The sequence below is a fragment of the Oryctolagus cuniculus genome, chromosome 3 (genome assembly GCF_051225735.1).
Source record: "Oryctolagus cuniculus isolate XC-2025 breed Fujian yellow rabbit chromosome 3, ASM5122573v1, whole genome shotgun sequence".
Taxonomy (NCBI): Eukaryota; Metazoa; Chordata; class Mammalia; order Lagomorpha; family Leporidae; genus Oryctolagus; species Oryctolagus cuniculus.
Genome location: NC_142869.1, coordinates 175290465 through 175305382, shown reverse-complemented (window position 1 = coordinate 175305382; position 14918 = coordinate 175290465). Strand labels below are relative to the sequence as shown.

At 42.8% G+C, this 14918-nt stretch overlaps 1 protein-coding gene across 1 annotated transcript in view; it reads left to right on the top strand.

Annotated features, from left to right (window-relative positions):
* CNTNAP2 (contactin associated protein 2) overlaps positions 1 to 14918 on the top strand; it is a 2149916-nt gene that overhangs the window by 2108383 nt on the left and 26615 nt on the right. The gene's annotated exons all lie outside the window — the stretch shown is intronic.

Sequence of the window (14918 nt, the reverse complement as noted above, 5' to 3'; positions counted from 1 at the left end):
ACTTAATAAGAGATTTTAGGCATTAACTTTTCAGTTTTCTTTCTACTTTGTACAATCATTGCCCTTCACCCAGTAGTACTGTGTTCCTGAGCTTCAGACACTTCCAAATACTGATATGCTCTGGAAAACACTGACCTTTCCTGAAGACTCACTGAGACTTTGCTTATTCTTGAATTTCCCTCCCTCACTGAAATTCTGCCCACAAAAATTTTTATCTCATTTTTATTTAAAATATAAAACATAATAAATAAGCAGATAGCTTTATTTTTCTAAAAATACACCACCAAAATTTCAGGACAATTAATTCTGGTGCACTGCCTAAGAAGAGTAGGCATCCTTATTTTTAAAACATTTAGGCCGGCGCCGTGGCTCACTAGGCTAATCCTCTGCCTTGCAGCGCCGGCACACCGGGTTCTAGTCCCGGTCGGGGCACCAGATTCTGTCCCGGTTGCCCCTCTTCCAGGCCAGCTCTCTGCTGTGGCCCAGGAGTGCAGTGGAGGATGGCCCAAGTGCTTGGGCCCTGCACCCCAGGGGAGACCAGGAGAAGCACCTGGCTCCTGGCTTCGGATCAGCGCGGTGTGCCGGCCGCAGCGGCCATTGGAGGGTGAACCAAAGGAAGACCTTTCTCTCTGTCTCTCTGTCTCTGTCCACTCTGCCTGTTAAAAAAAAAATTATCTATTTATTTATTTTTGTTTGATCCAGAGAGATCTTTCATCCATTGGTTCACTCCCAAACTATCCACAACAGTCAGGGCTGGGCAAGGCCAATGCCAGGAGCCAAGAACTCCATTTAGATCTCCCCCAAGTGTGGCAGGGACTTATGTATTTAAACCATCATTGGCTGCCTCCCGGGACGTGTTAGCAGGAAGCTAGATCAGAAGTGCTGGATCCAAACTTGAAACTGCTCTCCAGTATGGGACGTGGGCATCCACAGGAGGAGCTTACCCCTCTGTGCCCCAGCGCTGGCCCAAGGCATCCTGATTAAGTAGCATCTTCACATAGTGTTTGTTTGCTTGAATAATGCGTAAGCTGTACATCATCACCATAGAGAAATGCAGAAATTTCTTAACAGTATTTTTTCTGATGAGAGGCCACCAAATCTTTCCCTTCAAAACGATGTCACTTTAAAATGTCGAAAAGACCATCAACAAGAATTTGCCTGCTGAAGACTAGTTGGAAGACAACAGACCTCCAAAGGGGAGGAAGAAATCAAAGAAGTTGTAATTCACACATTCTGAGACAGAGATGGGAGAAAGATTGTGCTATTATTGCACTCCAATAAACAAGTGGTGTAGTGAGGAAACTAAAAATATATATGTGAAATTTAAGTTATAATAAGTTTAGAGACCTTACACCTGCCTTTCCAGGAGCTGACAGCTCAATATTTTCATAAAAACAATGCTTCAAGAAACGAGTTGGTGCCATAGACAGTCAGTGTGGTTACTAGCGCTAGAGAATTGATTGAGTCAAATATGACACTAGAGACCAATTAGTTCAAAGCCAGTTAAAAGAAAAAGAAGATATAATAAATCAATGAGTAGAGCTACATTTAAATATAGTGAGTGACTGGGGTAAATTACTTGAATAACACCAAACCAAAGGAAATCTCAGCCAAAAACAACTCTAAGTACAACAGTCCTGGGTTTCTACAAACCAGCAGACAAGTATCACGTCACTAAAACCATGCAAGAAAACAGTGGCCAGCTGGATGTCCACTGGAAAGCGTAGAAAAAAACATTTTTTTTACAAATGGAAAAATTCAGAGATTTATCTCTTTCAGGGTACATGTTGCTGAAATGACAAGATCATTTTTAATAACAATTAAGACAGGAGCTTTGAGGAGGGAAGGAGAAAGAAAAACTTACCTGAAATCTTATGAGGGATTAGGATGGTAGCTGAGATGTAGTCTTCTTCGATACTATTGGAAGAGGACCTGTTTCTATTTCTATCGCACTCCTGGTTTGTTTTTTTTTTTTTCTTTTTTTCATTTTCTAGTTTGGGTCCTTTGCAATTTATAAGGAGACTGTGTCCTAGAAGTGTCTGAGCTGGTTGTTCAGAACCTGGAATGTATTTTCCTATACACACATCATTGACTGTGGCATTCATATTTTGTACCTACCAAAGGAGCTTTGTTGTTTTTAAACACTGCTGATTTTAAGTGCTGTCTCAATGGCACAGGCCAACTTGGAGTTTTTGGGTCCTGAGGTCTGGAGGTCATTTGAATAGAATAGAAATGTTGAAGAACAAAGGGAATTGTCTCCCATGTTTCTGAATGTCAAGCCTGTCCCTGATACACTTAACAGAAAACATTTTTATTTGCTTTATGTTATTCAAAGGACAGCCCTGTAATACTGGGGCAGCTCAGACATATACAGGAGCATGTACCTGTCTAAAAGCTGCCCACAGGGCTTCCAACCACTTCTCTGCACTCTACATCAGTGAATTGGAGAATTCCACTAATTAACTCAAATACATGTAATGTTGCAATCTATCGTTTTTAAAAATATTACAATGTTCTGACACAGAACTGAGAATTGGACATCACAATCCATCCCTTTAAAATTCCAGTGACTCAAGAAGGAAGATCTTGGGCCGGCGCCGCGGCTCAATAGGCTAATCCTCCGCCTAGCGGCGCCGGCACACTGGGTTCTAGTCCCGGTCGGGGCGCTGGATTCTGTCCCGGTTGCCCCTCTTCCAGGCCAGCCCTCTGCTGTGGCCAAGGAGTGCAGTGGAGGATGGCCCAGGTGCTTGGGCCCTGCACCCCATGGGAGACCAGGAAAAGCACCTGGCTCCTGGCTCCTGCCATCGGATCAGCGCGGTGCGCCGGCCGCAGCGCGCCGGCCGCGGCGGCCATTGGAGGGTGAACCAACGGCAAAGGAAGACCTTTCTCTCTGTCTCTCTCTCTCACTGTCCACTCTGCCTGTCAAAAAAAAAAAAAAAAAAAAAAAAAAAAAGAAGGAAGATCTTCTGGTCAATTTTTTTTTAATTCTTTTTTTTTTTTTTTTTTTTTGACAGGCAGAGTTAGAGACAGAGAGAAAGAGAGAGAAAGGTCTTCCTTTCCCATTGGTTCACCCCCTAAATGGCCTCTACGGCCAGCGCACTGCGCCAATCCGAAGCCAGGAGCCAGGTGCTTCCTCCTGGTCTGCCATGAGGGTGCAGGGCCCAAGCACTTGAGCCATCCTCCACTGCCTTCCGGGGCCATAGCAGAGAGCTGAACTGGAAGAGGAGCAACAAGGACAGAATCCGGCGCCCCAACCAGGACTAGAACCCAGGGTACTGGTGCTGCAGGCGGAGGATTAGCCTAGTGAGCTGTGGCACCAGCCAATTTTTTGAATTCTTATAAATAAACAAAATAATTTGAAAAGGTCATAAGAGAGAGAATTACCAATAAGATGTATTCTTGTTCAGGATAAGATAAGCTGCTGTAACAAATGAGATCCCAGATGTGAGCTGCTGTATAACAATCTAATGTGCCTGCTACTGCTGGTCCGTGTAAATCTTCCACATGATGCTTTAGTGATCCAGGCTCTTTTGTCTGAGATTCCATCGTCTCCAAGAGCCTGGGAGCATCTGATTCCAGTTTGCAGAGAAGAAGAAGATGGGGGAGCATTCCTTCTTCTTAACCACATTGATCCAGAAGAGACACACGTGCCTTTTCTCTCATTCCATTGGTGAGACTGCTCACTTTGCTCCACCCAGAGCACTGCACCCTAATTGGACCTTCTACAATGTGTACATGTATTGAAGCATCACATAGTACCCCTCATAATATGTACAATTTTTATATGCTGAGATAAAGGCATTTTTCCAGAGAGAAAACAATGTAGGCAAATACAAGTAGAGGAAGTGAATCGTGGAGCAGGCAAGCTGTTGAAAACCATACTGCTGAAGCCCAAGGGCCATTGAGGTGTTTTCCTATACAGAAATGATCCACCTCGTATCTGTGCTACAGTTTGACAAAGGAAAGGGAGCTGGATGTACGTCCTCAGAGGAAATGATCCATTTCACTTGCCTTTGTGGACGATGTTAAAGTGATCAAATTTGGTTTTCTGCATCTCTGAATTTGATTCCTCTGATGAGAACTGAGGGGGAATGCCAAATGACTTCGAGTGAAGAGTGGTTGATATTTAGTATTCTGCAGGGTCTTGCTGGGTAAGTGCAACCAGAGCCAATGAATAATAGAAACAGTATATATCTGTCAAGTGTAATTATAACACTGAATTATGCTCATCTTGCATTCAGATTCCTGTATACATTAGCTTAAACATCAGAACATGCTGGCACTTCAGACCTGTGAGGATTTCACTTTGAAAAATAGCATGCCCTCATTTTCTAGCCATTTTAACCAGGAAAAAAACTCCACATCTTGTTCAAAATTATTTTGTGGTAAATTTTAACCACTTTTTTGTTAATCTCATTTCTAAAAACAGAAAAGAAGGAAGAATTTTTCAATGTAGTTTTAAATTCCCTCTAATTATCTGTATTTAAATGAAATCTCATTTTCCACATTTTGATTAACTAATCCCCCTAATTAACCACTTGATAAAATTATAGAATAGAGTTGCTTAAAATGTCAGCAATCTTTTTTAAAATAAAGTGGAAATCATCATATTGTAACATTAAAATTATACAAATATTGTTTACTGCTGAATGATTCAAAAATCCAGAGATGCAAAAAAGATAAAAATATGAGCCACTAATCCACCTTCTAACATCCTTACATTACCATATTGGTGTCTACAATTCCAAATATTTTCTATGCATTTATGTGTTTTTTATAAAAATGAGATCATATGTTACATTCTGTTTTGTAACCTACTTTTTCACATAATATTTTAAAAACATATTTCCAAGTCAATATTTTTGAAACTCTGCAGCATTTATTTTTTAACTGAAGGCAAAGACTGAATTAGAATCCCCAAGAAGACATTTATAGTTCGAAAATTTATAATTTTATATTTAAAAACAGACCCTACAAAAATGAATTCATTGTTTTTGTGATACAATCAATAGAATGTAAAACCAAATAAACTATTTTATTGGCTGGTGTGATATTGATCTGGGATTTTCTGGGGTTTCTTATATTACCTATTTGCCTCCTACGTGGGGTAGCAGATCAGTGCAGGTAGGGGATTTGAGATAGCGTTGTCATCAAGTGGGAACACGGAATAAAAGCAATCATGAAATCCAGGGCTTAACTGTTTAACCAACTACACCCCATGGTTGGGTTGAACCTTTGAATAGATTTTCACACAGTCTAATCTGACTGCCTGTTGCTAATTCTCCATCACACCCCATCATGTGATGGCATTTGTGTTAATTTAGTGTGCAGTGGCTATTGCTTTCTGAGCCTTGAGCACATCCCAAAGCCTCCAGCAGTAGAGCAGGCTTGAGTGATGACGCTGGAGGACTTCATCTGGGCCAGCCAAGCAAGAGCAGCAGGAGACTGTCACTCACAGATGGCCCCGTTCCCAATGCTGCTCCCATTCAGCCACCTTGCTGAATGCCAGACCATCCCAAGGCAGAGGCTGATGACCAGCTTATGCCAACTGCTCTAAAGAGAAACCATGTTCCCTTAGTTCACTAAATCACAAACGTTGCCCAAAAGGACTTGCACATGTTTTGTATGTGTGGTTTTAAGGAAGGAAAAATACTTACTTGTGCAATATATAAAGGAAATTTTAATTCAATTGATATAAATAGAAACAAAGGGAAAAGAAGAATACTTGTGATGAATCACTATCATCATTTAACATTATCCATTTGCAGAAGAGTGCTTTGTTCAAGTAAGAGGTGGTGGGCATGACCAACAGGACTGCCGGGAAGATTTCTGTACTTTCCAGACTTAGAAATATGTGACTTCAAGTGTTGTAGGGATGACTCTAGCTAGGCTGGGTCCAGATGCTTGTCACCATGAGAGAAAATTAAAGGAAGAGATATGGAAAAAGTTGATCAGGAAAGCAAGATTTACTTACAGGCAAAAGTACATATCCAAGGAATAAGTGCAGGTAAGGTTAAGAAAGAAAGGGCTGCAGTCAACAAGGTTCAGGGCCATCCTTATACTATTTGAAGGTGTAGAAGAAGGTAGTGTTTTGGGTGAGGCTTAATTGAATATTCAGATGAGGCAGTTTGGGGGTGAGGCTTGAGTACTGCCCACTTCCATGCCCCTTTTGGAAATATTCCAAGGGTACTGGCATTAGGTGCATAACGGGAGTGAGAGTTCCAGCCATGGTAACTTCACTACAATAGCATTAGAATGACCTAAAGGCCATCCTGGGAACGCAGCCTGCAGCCACACCAGATATTCTTAGCTGGTGCTGGTTCTAATGGGGGAGGGTTACAGCACCCCTGGCACCTGTGGTCTGCCTGCAAGGGGTGGCTTTTCCAGTGTACATGGGCCTGTAGCACATATGGGGCTACAGCCAGGTGTTATCAGTCTTCAGCTCCTATTTGCTACCAACCTCCCTGCCCACATCACAAGGTCTACTAATTTCCCTACAACTTTAACACAGCAACTATCCTAGGATACCTTTAACCCGGAGACCCTATTTGTATGTATGTATTTGTAATATTCAATCCTTAGATTCCTCATTGCTAATATTCATTACTAAGTGGAAGATAGAGAATAAATTAGTTGTAGCTAGAGAAAAACCAATAAAATTAGACCAGCTATGTCTGCTTTGCAAAGATTCCAAGATAAAAGGAATGCTTATAGAAGTCTTTCACACTTTCAAAAGCTTATTCTCTAAAAAAGAGATTGATTCTCCTTCCTCTCATATGTCTCTCCACTCCCACCCAAGGTCCCTGTCAACCTGGCAGGACAATTTCACCCTTTCTCCACTCTCTGTCCAATCATGAAAATGCATGATAGTTGAAGTGCATCTGGTGTTGTGGTGGAAAACAGAACAGATCTCTTCTTATAATCTGAATCCACAGCATGTAGGACATAGTTCTTCATTCAGCACTTTAAAATTTTCATTAGCGAGGTCTTATTTGAAGTTATTCCAAGGTGGCATTGAAAGGACTTGCTAGACAGAGATCATTTGCTACAAAACAAAGAAAAGCATGCCTGTGATGTGACCTGTATTTGGCTGGGCAGAAACTCAGTCTACAGTGACCTGGAAAGGGACATCTCCTTGGCTGTCTCGCCTCTGATAGACTCATCAGCTGGCTGTGACTTCCAAAGTCTCAGCCTTTCATCCTGCAATCCTGTCTTTGGTATTTCCTCATTATCAGTGTCCCCATCAAGACAGCCATCCATAGCTCAGTTGTTTAGTAGTTATAATTGATTAATTGACCAATATGTTGTCACCATATAAGCTTCAGATTAGTCCAAGTTACAACTTGTCAGCCTTTTTATTACCCCAGTTCAAACTCTCTCAGCCTCCAGCTGTACAAATATGACCTTGTGTAGGCCTCAGATCCCACCATCTCTTCTTGAATTCTCCAAAGTCACATATCTGGATGAACCTGTTCTTTGACATCACCCAAAACCAGCCACAGAAATCACCCCTGGTGCTCCACCAAAGTCCATTTCCTTCAATGAGTTTTTCTCATTTAGCTGTAAAACCTGGATATGGACCAAAAAAAAAATAGCTCCTTTGTCACCCATCCACCTCCTCCATGTGCCTTTTCTTCATCTCTGGAGAATCCTAATGCATCTAGTTTCAAGGTCTCTGTAAAGTAGTTTCTGTGTGTCCTTTCATCATGAGTACCCTGTCTCCAGAGTCACCATCTGGGACTTCCATCTTCTCTCCACACTGGGCACTCTCCCCCCAGGGCAGGAGTCCATCTCTGTTCATTCCAACTATGAGGGTGTTGAAAATACAATTCCATGACCTACATGAGGCACGGGGTGTTGTTTCAATCCATGTATCACTTTGGAATGAGTTTCTTGTCTTTTTCCTTTTTAAATCATAGGTCCATTAATATTCAAGGAGTTATTCTCAGAAGGTGGTTAGATGCATGGAGAAAACTAAAATTAGAAAAGCTTTGCATTTTAAAGATAGCTCTCTATTTTTGCATGGCCAGTGGTATCTCCCCTTTGCTTCCTTTTCTCTGTGGATGCCTTTGTTTGTGAAGTTATTTTTTAACCATAATAAAAAGCTTAAAGGCCAAAATGCATAAAGAGAAATATTTCTCATACTCAAGAGGTTATCAAGATACCAGAGATTTTAAATGAGTTCATAACATTGATTCTTAAGCTCCAGGCATTTCCTTGAAGAATTTCCAAAAGACTTCAAATAAATTTTCCCTGCCAATGTTCATTCTCAGATGTGTTTAACACCAAGTTTTCTGGTGTGAATATGTATATGTGGCCCAAGGAATGCCTACGTTCATGAACTAAGACTAAACTAGAAGAAAAATAGTTTGTTTTTTATTTCCTTCACAATAAGAAAGGCAATAAAATATAGTTAGGGGCACAAAAGGTCTCTACTTAGTCACTCCTGGATTTGGGTGTGTAACAGCATCAATTTCCCTATCCTGGCAATGAGAGTGAGCTTGAAGGTTGAAGTCCATTCTCGAAAGTCTTTAGCTGTTAAGATTTCTGGGTTCGATCACAATCTTCTAAAGTGACATGCTGGTTTTTGCTGTTTTGTAGACTTAAAACTAACTGAAAAATTAGAAAACCCGCAGTTCCCATAAGCCTCCATGCATTTCTGATACCAGTCACAATTTCAATTACCAAACCCTGAGGTGTCGCTCCCCGTCTTCGTGGAGGAACGACACAGGACCCTGCGCTGTTCTTTGTCTGCTCGGCCCTCCCCTGGTTTGCTGCTGGTTCTTCCCGGGTTGGCTACCGACCCTTCCACCTCCGTGGAAGGGCGGTTCCCCCTGCCACATTCCCCACTTCCGCAGGGGAGCGGCACACCGCCGGCCGGCTCTCTCGGGGGCTGCACAGGTGTTCCTTCAGCTAGATGTTCCCCTTAGATGTTCCAGGTGCATGTTGTCTCTCTCCTCCTTTATAGTCCTCTTCCACCAATCCCAACTCGGCTGCCCACACGCCGAGTACGCTGCTCTCCTCCAATCAGGAGCAGGTCCTACAGTTTATTGGTTGAACTGGAGGCAGCTGTGTAGAAGCTGTTTCTCCCTTCTCAGCGCCATATTGTGGGAGAGCAGATGCATAGAATAAGTCTTAATTCCAGTAACTTAGTCTAGTCCGAGTTGCTCCCCACACTGAGGTTTGGTAATTTCTAGAAGGGCTCACAGAACTCACTACAGGCTGCTATACTCATAGTCACAGTTGTTTTAGGGAAAGAATGCAGATGAAAATCAGACAAAGGAAGAGGCGCAGAGAGCAGAGTCCAGGGAAGCTACCAGATGCTGAGCTTCTAGTTCACTTCTCCCAGTAGAGTCATGAACACATTCTTTTCCTGGAAGGGAAGGGTGACCGTAGGTGTGGGGCATCCTCTACTCAAATTTTCCTGAGCCCAGGTGTTCAAAGTGTTTACGCTGGGATGGTTCACTGCCCACATGGCTACCCTCAGTTCCCAGTCCCTCTAGAAGTTGCATTGTGTAACTCGTAGAACCCAGACTACATCACATGGCTGGCGTCTCTGGTGTGCTTACTTAACTAACTGTGTAATTGAACTACGTGTACAACATCACATCATTGGACTATCTGGCATAACTAAATCACATTGTAGACTATTGGTGTAGCCCAAGGCTCCCAAGCAAACAAAGACACTATTCTCAAGCAGGATGGTACTTTTAAGATTTTATTTACTTATTTCAGAGGTAGAATTAGAGAGAGAGGGGTCTTCCATCCACTGGTTCACACCCTAAATGGTTGCAATGGCTAGAGCTGGCCTCTGATCTGAAGCCAGGAGCTTCTTCCAGGTCTTCCATGTGGGTGCAGGGGCCAAAGCACTTGGACCATCTTCTATCACTTTCCCTGGCCGTAAGCAGATAGCTTGATCGGTAGTAGAACAGCCGGGACACGAACCGGCATCCATATGGGATGCTGGTACCAGAGGCGGAGGATTAGTCTATTACACCACAGTGCCAGCCCCCCAGGCAGGGCAGTTCTAAGGACTTAGATATTACCTTCCCAAAGCTAAGGGTGAAGGTCAGGCCTCTTTGGGAGCAAGATTAAATGTTTCACTACACAAATCTTTCCATGGAGGACAAGGAAGCAAGATGCTCATTGGTTCTTACTGAAGGAAATTTGGCAATGCTAATGTTTGGTACAGTAGGATTCCAGGTGCACATGTATCAGAATCACCTGGTAATGACACCAGGCAGATCCAGGGCCCCGCACAGTGCATTTACTGAGTCAGCTGCTCTGTGAGCAGATAGGCATCTGAAGCATGTTCCTTCAGCAGTTTCAAATGTGGTGAAAGAGAAAGCCTTCCACGATGGAGTTGAAGAAAGACTAAGGGGAGCAGAAATGGACACAGAGGGTACAAGCGGTTCTTTCAAGGGATTTGCTAGCAAAGGGCAGCACAGGAATCAAACGGTAACTCATGGAGCAAGTAAGGGGAGGGGTCACCTTTTGTAGGGTGGTGGTGAAGGTGAGAAGCAGATTGAGATGTTCACGTGGGAAGACCCAGAAGTAAGACAGTCGTTGGTGTTATACAACAGGGAAGGAATCTCTGGAGTGGCGTCATTGAATGGAGGGGACAGCATGCAGTGTGCTGTCCCTTAGATAGGAAGAGAGAGAGGGAGAGAGAGAGAGCCTCTTTACTTCTTGTTCCTTTCCTTCTTCTTTTCCTTGTCTCTCCGGTTCCCATGGTGGCATTATTTCCAGCTATCCAGCTATTCTTCTCATAACCTCTTTGCTGTGAGGCCTCTTCAGAAAGTTTATGGAAAATACATATTATGAAGATACTGCATGGATTCCAACAATTTTACACCAAAATAAACATCTTTGAATTCTATTTTATTTCTTTAAAAAGATTTACTTATGTATTTGAAAGGCAGAATTATAGAGAGGCAGATAGAGAGAGAAATCTTCCATCTACTGGTTCACTCCCCAAATGGCCACAATGCCGGAGCTGGCCAATCTGAAGCCAGGAACCAGGAGCTTCTTCTGGGTCTCACATGCAGGTGCAGGGGCCCAAGGTCTTGGAGCATCTTCTTGCTTTCCTAGGCCATGACAGAGAGCTGGATTCAAAGTGGAGCAGCTGGGACTCGAACAAGTGCCCATATGGAATGCCAGCACTGCAGGCAGTGCTGCTACACCATAGTACCAGCCCTAATTCTATTTTCCACTAAGTCTTTGATGTACCTGCATATAAATTCTTTTGTCTTTTGATATAAACTTCTCCCTTTTGGAAAAACGAAAGAAAAAATATTCATTATACTCATCACCCTAGAGGAAGGTAGAAATATCTGTTCTACCAATGACTGATTTTGTTGTGTGGGTCAGATTTTGTTGTGTGGAAGAGCCCTTTGGAAAGGATCACTCCTTGAAGTTCGCTGTGTAAATGGAGAAGTAAATCATTAGCAATACTGCAACAGTGAGAGCTGGTATGCTCATCCCACTCACTGCACATACTTTCCTTTGTCTTTTTTCATTACTAATCTCTGTTGAATGGCCAAACTTCTCTGCTACCTCTAGCTGATACTTTCGGTGTAATGTCTAAATATTACCTCTCCTGCTGGGAGAACTTGGTGCCAAAAAGTCTGCTATTCTGGTCAATTGTTAAATGTACCACTCAAGGCATTCATCCTGGAGTCATTTGTTCAAAGAAATGTGACAAGATAGAATGAGAGCAAATAGTGCCACCTGCTGGAATTATACTTGAAAAAAGGAAAAATTTGCAGTCCGTGGTTCTGTCCATGGCTTTGTCCTATTCGTTGTTGTAAACCACTCAGATGAAGTCAGGATCCAACATTACTCATCTGTATTTCTGCCATATGTATTCTTTTCTGATGCCGATATGCCACACTGAGCATTTTTTTCTTCAATATTTCCCTTCTCTCCCTGTAATCATTCAGTATCTAAAACCTCCATGAAGACTCACTGTATTTCATTGCTATTTCTCTAAGACTCTCTTGGAAATTAGATTATAGGATGTTGTAAGTTGAAAGACATTATAAGTAATCTAATTCAGTGGTTGCAGACCAGTTTTGCACACAGCAACTCTTGGAGAACTAAATATATAGTCCTCATTTTGGAGACTGGTCAGCTGGGGCCCGAAAAAGAAAAGACACAGCTGAGACTAGAGTTCAGATAAACTGATAACAGTTCCAGGTCCCACATCAGTTAAGATGCTTGCAGTTGCAATAAAAGTGACTTAAACAATTAGGAATACCTCATGTAAGAAGTCCTAGAGAAAATGGATCCAGGAACAATTTTGGAATCAGACACTGTCACCAAGGATCAAGGATCATCCCACTACATGCTCTGTTCTCTGCAGTGTGTCTGATGTATGTGAGATGGCTCTGGCAACATAGGAACCACAAATTCCCACCCAACATCAAAGGGAAGAAGAGGGACTGTCTTTTCCTTAGGTATCTTATGAGCCAAGACGCCAGTCATGTCTGATTTATCCTAAATGGATTACTGGTAAAGAGCTTGGAATTTCCACGTTTGTCTTAGGTAAATCTGCATTTGCTCTCTGGCTCTGGGATATGGCTGTCCTTACTTGAACCGTAATGTTCTGGAGACACACAGATTCCTGAGCAAAATCAGCTTAACTCACAAGGGAGAAGGTGAAGGTAACTAAATTGCTGGGAGAAAATGCTTCATGGGCTTCCCACATTATTCTTTGGAGCAAGAACATTTGACAGCTTTGTTCCTACCTTTAGAAGGATAGCTAAGAGCCTTGAAAAACAGAGTGTCTTTCTCTGGACAGAATAATAAAGACATTGCCTCTATCCAGGGCAAAAATGAAAGGTTTGCTAGCAAATCTTTTAACAGATTGGAGTCTGTGAGTTCAGGCGTCTTCACCTGTGAAGAAACCTAGTAGTATCTACCTGACTGCTCCATGGTTGCCCCTTATTTGGGGAGAAGGGGGTAACAAGAAGCAACGTGAACCTGAAGCTCCTACGGCCTGCTCTGTTGTGAATGAGAAAGTCCTTTGTCTCTGACCCAGGAGTCTCTTGCCTTCTGCCAGCACCATGCAACTCTGGGCAGCGAACTCGCTAGCCTGGGGTGGCTCCGAATCGCAGACCTCTTCCCCGTCTTGACACTGTTGGAGAGGCAACCATTCTTGTCTGCTGCAGCAATCAGTCCTGCGAGCCAAGCTATATACATCCAATTTCCAACTTATTTTTGGAAATAAGAATATATTCGGTCTCTAAGAAATTCCCTTCTGCAGGCAGAGACAGGGCAACACTTTAGTCTCCAACCAAAGAAACACATTGAGTAAGGAGGGTGTCATTGGCTCTGGTGTCTTTTATGCTGCCTCCCTTTTATTCGCTCAGTGACTCTCACTGTAATTATCTCTTTTAAGATGTCAGTGGCTGTCACCCAGAAGACCAAGAGCAATCAGCCACAAACTGAACTTTAGAAGCTTTTAAAACACACTGGCTGGCTGACTGGGAGATGGGATTTTTCAAAGACATCCCTCAGCAATGTCAGGGGAGGGGACATTGAGTGACCGAGAGAGGGGAACTCTCCTGGTTTGCACAGTGGGCCTTGCAGCCCTTCCTTAAGAGGAAGCAGAAGGCAAGTGGGATGTGCTAAGCTGCGAACTGCTTCTTTAGCAGAGTCTGAGCCGAGGCTCTTTGGGGAGGAAGTTGCTTTTGGAGGCGCTCGGCTCGGAGCCCCCTTACTGCAACCAGTTGGGAAGAACAGGTCTGAGCTACAGCAGCACAGACTTTTTTTCTCTTATCCAGAGAAGAGGGTTGACGGCAAGAAGACCAGACCGTGGTCCACAGGAAGAAATAGGGGCTCAGTCATGATAAGTGGGGAGGCTGGTGTGGATATTTTCTAGTGATTGCTGGCACGCAGCATTTCTCCAAATGGTGACAATTTAAAGACCTGGCCAAGAATTCGTCATAGCAGAAGGAAAATAGTAGAGGAAATTAGAGTCACATTCATCCCTTGGAGTCAAAGCTTAGGGTTAAACTCAATTTGTCCCTAAATTCTATTTCCCTGATGGCAGTTGATGCCTTGAAAACGAAACAATCTTTCCTACTTAGCCCAGGAACCCTGTTCTCTTGCTATTCTGACAAGTTACATTTAAAAATGCATCTGCTAAAATGTAGCACTAGGAGAAAAGAGCAGATTTCCTCTGAAAGCAAGGCTACATTTCCCCGTCAACTGTATCAGAACTACAGAGAAAGATCATTCAGTCTGGGTGTCCTGTTATCCTCTACCTGATCATACTTCCATAGGAACCTTGATGGAGGTCACTGGCCTGCAAGTTCAATCTAGTTGCAATGATGCCTAGAGGCAGAGCCTTCTAATTTAGCTGAGATAGTTTACTGGAGACGGTGTGGAATCACCCACAGGTGTTAAAATTAAAGTTCTCTTTCTAATGACATGAAGGATCAAATGCCTTGGTACAATTAGGTTGATTGAATTGAGCTGTATATGTAATAGCATGGTAGCTCAATAAAGTTAATGCAGCTTTCCGAGGGGCCACAGAGGCAGGGAACAGTACAGATCCTAAGAGAATCTGGCCCACTGAGCTTTTTAAATTAGAAGTTTGATTGCTTGTGACACCATCTCCAAATGGTACCAGGCCAAAGAAGCTGAATTTTCCATTAGCCCAGGAAAAAGAAAAATGACAGATATTTAATTAAAATGCTTAGAGATTAGGCAGAAGGCTTATTGATGGATGGGGAGGCTGAATATCTTTATAAAGCAAAGTCAGGAAATGCATTGGTGTGCCACATCTTTAATGTTGAAAAGAATTTACCAAGCCTAAGGGGCCTCAAGACCTGTGTGCTGCTTTAGCAGTAAGCTGCCTCTCCTGCCAATTGCAAGAAAAATATATATTTTAAAATGTGTTTATAGAGCTG